Raw genomic sequence first — 6,813 nt, 5'->3', positions numbered from 1 at the left:
CTTCCTTCCTTCCTTCCTTCCTTCCTTCCTTCCTTCCTTCCTTCCTTTCTTCCTTCCTTCCTTTCCTTCCTCTCTCTTTCTTTCTTCTTTCAAAAGCTTTTAGCTTATTCATATTTCTATTTTTTGACATTGCTTTATTTGTATTATTTTATTTATATAATTTATTTTCTGTGTTCTACAAACAATTCCTTAATTGCTTCTTACCATTCTGAAACTCTAAAACACAGAGAGAAGGTATTAACTGATAATTCATCCTGAAATAATTCTAAATCAGTGTTTTCATCCCAAAATGTCCAGGCTCCCCAGAGGCTGGCCTGGCTCTGCCCCAGCATGCTGATGGAAACTTGGATAAATTTACCACTTGTCAGTGGAAAAATGGGACACATAGTTGCTTATCCTTATGTCTCTCCTACAAATAGTTTATGTATTCAAGAGAAATGCCCCCAAAATGAACCCTACTACTTGGATTTCTTTAATATAAGTCTATCATCACAACTTGTTAATATAAAAACAAATGGATAAAGAGGTAAGCATTATAGAAACCTTAAAAATCCATCACCTAAAAGAGTGGTTTTAATACAAGCAACTTTCAATGGAGAGAAATATCTTTGATCTAGATAATGGTTTTTTCAAACTCAGCAATATGAACCCTTGGGACTAGATAATTCCAGGGGGCAGTCCAGTGCATTGTAGGAGGTTGAGCAACATCTATAGCCTCTACCTACTAGGTTCTGTTAGCAACACGTCCCTCTCCACTCAGTTATGATGACCGATAGTTTCTTCAGATATTGTCACATTTATTGTGGGGATGAAATCAACCCTGGTTGAGAACCATTGTTCTAATGCACTGGATTCTACTCAAAGAAATGCCCCTGCTATAAAAATATAGAATTCTCGGGATGTTTTCCAAGTGCTGAGTACTGGCTGGGTTATAGAAATGCATAAGAAAATCCCTAAGCATTGGAAAAGGTAAATTAATAACTACCACTGGTATAATAATCAAGTTTCTGTGTTAGTTCAGAAGGAGAAAAAAATGAATAATTTTGACTGAAGTTCGGGTTGCTTCAAAGAGAGCGGAGTCTGGGTGGCTATTCTCCAGAAAGTGGGGGAGGGGCAGTAATGAGAATGCTGAGAGAGAGTAATATTCCAGATAAAAAAGAACTACCCTGGGCAAAGATACCACTTGTGAGGATGTTTGTTTTTGTGTGGAGAAATGAACCTTATTTACCATAAAATGTAGAAAAGACATTTGCTGATCTACTGTTGATTCACTATAAAAAAGAAGCTTATGTCATATTCTGGAACTAAAGAGAAGACATTAAATGTTGCAAGCAGGGATTCTGTGAAATACTTACAGAAATGGGTAGATGAGTAAGTAGGTAAGAAAGTTAGAACATTTGGGAGTCTATATTAAGGGTCAGCAACCTACAACCTGTAAGCAAAATCCAGCTCCCTGCCTCACTTTTGTGAACAGGGTTTTACTGAAACACAGCCATACTCATTCATGCTACAGTGGCAGAACTGAATAGTTATAATAGAGACCATGTGGTCTGAGGGTCTAAAAAATTTTCTACCTGCCCCTTTACCAAAAAAGTCAGCCCACTCGAATGGACTGAACTGCCCCCACCCCACCCCACCCCCCAACTCATGTGTTAATGTCCTAACTTCCCATATGGTTATAACTGGAGATAGGTTTCTAAGGAGGTAATTAAGGTTAAATGAGTCATAAGGATGGAGACCTAATCTGATATACTGGTGACCTTGTAAGAAGAAGAAGAGACAACAGAGCTCTTGCTCTCCATCTGTGCATGCACAGAGGAAAAGTCATTGTGAGGACACAGTGAAATAGTGGCCATTTACAAGCTAAGGAGAAAAGCCTGACCAGAAATCAACCTTGCTGGTACCTTGATCTTGGACTTCTTGTTGCCAGAATTGTGAGAAAATGTTTAATTCCTGTTGTTCAAGCTACTCAGTCTGTGGTTTTTTTGTTATGGCAGCTCGAATAGACTAATACACTGGCCCTTGGCCTAGATCATTTATTTATTCAAGAACATTACACACTTCCAATGTGACAAGAATTTTATAGAGGTTTATAGTTACAAAGATGAGAAAATTATCATTTCTACCCTATCAAAGCTTACAGTCTAGAGAAGAAGACAGGTGTGCATTTGGCAGAATATTCTACATATACAGCTTTCAAACAGTTTTAATGTTTAGAGTCACGTGACTCCTCTTACCTACTATAGAGGAGAATGAAAGGCAAATATTTTTTCTCGCCCACTGGGAGAGTTTGGTGTTCTTTTGCTTTAAAAAAGGGATAAACAATTTTTGTACGAATACTTTGGTGTCTCAATTTAATGGTTTATCAAAGGACATTGTCAAAAAACTAGATGATTTAAAGGAAAGGGGAAGTGGCTTAAAGGTGCCAGGAGGTGCTTACATCACACCAGAAAGAAATTGCCCAGGCTGAAGATAGGGTGGAAAAGACATATCTTGTTCTAGGACCTCAGCAACGTGGGTGCTCTTCCCAGGTGCTCTTCCTGACAAAACTCCAGAAAATATGGCTGCTTAGTAGGTTGGGGCATGCCTTAATAATAAGTGTGATGTTGCTCTAAGAGAGGAACAATTGTTTTTTGAGTGGCAAAAGCAAAAACAAAAAACCTTAGAAATTGTGATAACTTGTAGCCTCCCAAAAGATCACAACAGATTATAAACAGTATAGCTGGATAAAGGAAATTATTATGAAAAAGAGGGTGGGAAACTCTTGTCTAGGGAGGCAGACCAATTCTAGGAATCCCATTGAGACTGCTACTCTCTCTATGATAATCAAATCCTAAATTTTGTACAGAGGCAGCAGAGGAACCACACCTAAGGAAAATATGGACATGAAAAAAGAATGTTTCAGGAATAAACTAAAATGACAGGGGACTGAGGGATCTGGCCACAGCTTGGTACTACATGAGATCCCTCAAGAACCTTGGCAACAACCTTGGACAAAAGAGATCCAAGAATACCTGAAGTTGATTTCCTCACCATGGTGGGGGCCTCAAGTTGAAAACTTAGGAAATGGATGACTATGGGTTTCCTGTACTGAGTTTGTAGAATAAGATTTAGACTTGCTGTTGTGGGAACAATAATAAGGAATGGAAGTTTAATAGACATGGTAAGATTCTGGAATAGACAGTGCTAAGAAAACAAAGGAATAAGAAATTCTACCTAAGTCAGGGAGTAGGGGGAAGGACAAGATATTAATAGAAAAAGATCTGTAGGTGAGATTCCAATTAAGGGATGATGATAGCACACCCAAAAACAATGGTAGTAGAAATAGAGAGGGCAGTAAAGATATAAGAGAGATTTGGAAGCTATAATTGACAAGATTAGGCTACTCATCAAACCTTAGGGAGAGGGGGTATGTGAGGAAGGTATTGAGGATAGCTCCTAGAAAGAATGACTGAAGAGAACTCAAGGTCATAGGAGAGAAAATTTGCCATCTCTTTAGAACATATCCAAGTTTCTGAATTCTTTGTAGGAAGCAATTCTAGTAAAAGCAAAGTTTATAAATTGATGACCATTAAGCTAAAAGTGATCATCAGACGGCTTTGTTCATGGCATCATATTGGCAATACTTTCAAGAATATCAATATTCTCTAAAATAGAAAATAAAAATTTGCCCACATTTGAAATTCTTACAACATCTTCACAATAAACCAGACTTCTGAATCCTCAGGCCAACATTCTCACCTAAGAACAACAAAAAACAGCTGGAGCTGAATAGTGGGAACTTCCATTAGATGGGGCACATGGTCTCCAGCTCACCATTAAGTTGGATTTTTAATTCTGGCCCCAGAATATAAACTTTAAAGCAATTATTTGTTGTTATTATTAGTTATACCCTCCAAAATTTGCATTCACCAAATAATTGTATAATCTTTACCTCCTTAGAAGTTTTACCTCTTCTGCCTACCCATCTTGCCACATCCATGCTTATTTGGAAGTTATTCTCCTTTTGAGCTGATTTCCTCCAGTATTAGAAAGAAAAGTGCTAAAGAACAAGTCCATTTTGTCACAGGAAGTTCACTGTGATGACATTCTTCTCCAATCTCTGAAAGTACTAAACCATTTTGCACCCAGCTCAACCCAACAGCTGTAGCTCTTCGGCTCTCACTCCCTAATTTGTTTGCATTTGGCTTATATTCCTAGCTCTTTGGAGTGCTGATAATTATACTTGTCTGGGAGGCTTAGAAGCTGTAAAAAATCTGGACCTCCTCACATTTCAGCACAAGTAGACAAGACTCAGGCTCCAATTTGGAACTGCACAAACTTAAATGGGGCATGTGAGCCCGGAGACATCCACAGGAGCCTGCCAGCTTGAAGACTCTTCTCCAAAGCCACTCACCATATGTTTGGCTACAAATTGTGGACCAAGCTGGCCAAGATGTTACACAGGACTCAAATGGACCTCTGTTAACATATGTGGTTGGCATGGGGCAGGTGAAGTGTTGATAGTTAAAACCTCATAATCCCAGTTACAATGTACCAGGGATATTTTCTTTCTCTTAGAAACACCTTCACAGTCTAATTAAAGAACATCATAAAATATAATGATCATAGAGTGCTTTGAATAGAAGGAAAAGTAGGAATAATAAAATTTTACAATGAAGTTCATTTTTAAGAGATATGGACAAGAAACAATGTTAGATATATTTAAATGAAGTGATCATATTAGTTTGCAAAATTGTTTAAGTTATAGAAAAGATTGTTCATATATATCAGGAAAATTAATTCTTATTTATCACTTAACCAATAGGTAATAATGAATTCAGTACTATTGCTGAGTACCTAGAGAAATTTAAAGCCTAGCTCTCCCTAGGTTTATAATCTAAATTGAAAACCTGAAGTGTGGTTTAAGTTCATGTTAAAACATTAAAAATTTTAAGCTGGCAACTCACATGTTCAGGGGTTTGGAAACGTGTTGTAAAACATTCAAACTTGGTTTCTTCTGTGTCACACTGACCTAGTCAACAAGGAACAAAAGATGACCTTAGAAGAGGACTTGCTTATCAGTATTAGGGTTATTTCTGTTCAGTTTTTGGAGAAGAAGCAGTCATATTGCTGACAAACTCATCTTAAATGATTATAGTTGTTGAAAGATAAATTAAAACCTTTTAAAAATCAGCCAAGAATTTGAGACTTTAAAAAATTTTCCTAAATGGATTTGAGACTGACTGACTAGACAATCAAGAGAAAATGACATTACTTCTCCCTGTTTTTCAATCCCTTCTGTGAACAAAACTACTACCTTGCACTTCAGGAGTGTTAACTGCTTCAGAGAGACGTTATTACATTTGCTTTTCTAAAAAGGGATTTCTTGTTGTGGTTGTTGTTTTCCAAAGACTGTAAAAATAACCCACCTAAGAGTTGTTAATTATCATTAAACAGTGAACACAGACATTTTTAGAGTGTTTCTCAAAATCATGTCATGATTCCCAGGAAGAAGGGGAATTAGAGTCACATCAAGCATGAAACATGTGTTTTGAAAAGTGACTTGACTCACAGGACTAGAACTTCACATGGGAGCTTGAAAGACATTTTGTTTAGTTTTAGCACTTAATGAGATAAAGTTCACGGTTTCGAAATGTGGCTGCCTTGGAAAATAACATTTGGAGAATGTGTATGAATCTATAAAAACAAACACACACTATAGAGAGCTTTTCAGCTTGGCTGGAACTGACGGAAATCCAGATGTTCTTTTTTTATATTCTTGGATCTCTACCAAAGAGCAAAAAATAGCAACGATCAGTGCTGACCCGTAACACTGAGAGAGGAAGGACTAGCTGGACGACAGCAGGAATTATTTAACATTATTCAGCAGAGGGCTGGAGATCCTCACAACTTGACACCACCATTTTCACATATGAGTCCCGGTTACACTTGCTGTAATGAAAATATTCACTTGGTTATATACCATCTACTATCTTAATGCACTCAAATCAGCCAAATTACCAGCTTTATTGAGGCTTCAGCTTTTAAAACAAACACTGAACAGATAAGGGCTCTGGCTTTTCTAAATTAACGGCAACAACAACAAAAAACCCAAAACATAAGATAAGCTTACTTGAAAATCCAATACTTGCTCATCAAGGGTGTGACAGTCTGCCAGTGGGAAGTTTGGACAAAAATTCTTATTTTTGCATTCACCACCCTCTTTTTCTGTGTGTCCTCCAAAGGAAACATTCTGACAAAAGTGCTGTCTTTTGGGGGACATAATTTCCTTTCTCCTCTTATTTTTTTTAAAAAAGCAGAATTAGGGGCGCCTGGGTGGCTCAGTCGTTAAGCGCCTGCCTTCGGCTCAGGTCATGGTCCCAGGATCCTGGGATCCAGCCCCGCATCGGGCTCCTGCTCGGCAGGAAGCTTGCTTCTCCCTCTCCCACTCCCCCTGCTTGTGTTCCCTCTCTTGCTGTGTCTCTCTCTGTCAAATAAATAAATAAAATCTTAAAAAAAAAAAAACAGAATTAAATGAAGCTTTAATTAAAAGAGAAAAATGTATTACTAATAGTTGAGAACTACTATACAAGATGTTTCTCGTTCATTAGTTGAGTGAGTGTGTGTGTGTGTGTGTGTGTGTGTGTGTAGGTTAGTCATACATAATTTTCTGGAGTCTATCGAGACAAATGCAGACCAAGTGTGGAGTGTGTTGGGGGTGGGAAAGAGAGGCAGAGGATCAGAAAAATACAAAGTGTGGGAAGAAAATAAACAGAGTCTGAAAGCTATGGGAAATCTGCTACCTTTGTCTTCACAGAGGAATGAAATGTC

The 6,813-nt window shown here is 37.8% G+C and overlaps 1 long non-coding RNA gene across 1 annotated transcript in view; it reads right to left on the bottom strand.

Moving 5' to 3' along the window:
- LOC118022461 overlaps nucleotides 1-6,215 on the bottom strand; it is an 11,797-nt gene extending 5,582 nt beyond the window's left edge. The window contains exons 1-2 of the long non-coding RNA XR_004682498.1: nucleotides 6,116-6,215; nucleotides 4,950-5,014 (exon numbers count right to left, since the gene is read on the bottom strand). This is a non-coding gene — a long non-coding RNA (uncharacterized LOC118022461). The remainder of the gene's footprint in view (nucleotides 1-4,949; nucleotides 5,015-6,115) is intronic.
- Between the last annotated feature and the right edge of the window lie 598 nt (nucleotides 6,216-6,813).

Source organism: Mirounga leonina, unplaced genomic scaffold (genome assembly GCF_011800145.1).
Source record: "Mirounga leonina isolate KUSES-001 unplaced genomic scaffold, KU_Mleo_1.0 Mir_176, whole genome shotgun sequence".
NCBI classification, from domain to species: Eukaryota; Metazoa; Chordata; class Mammalia; order Carnivora; family Phocidae; genus Mirounga; species Mirounga leonina.
The sequence above is the reverse complement of the archived record's forward strand: the minus strand, read 5'-3'. Positions and strand labels throughout refer to the sequence as shown.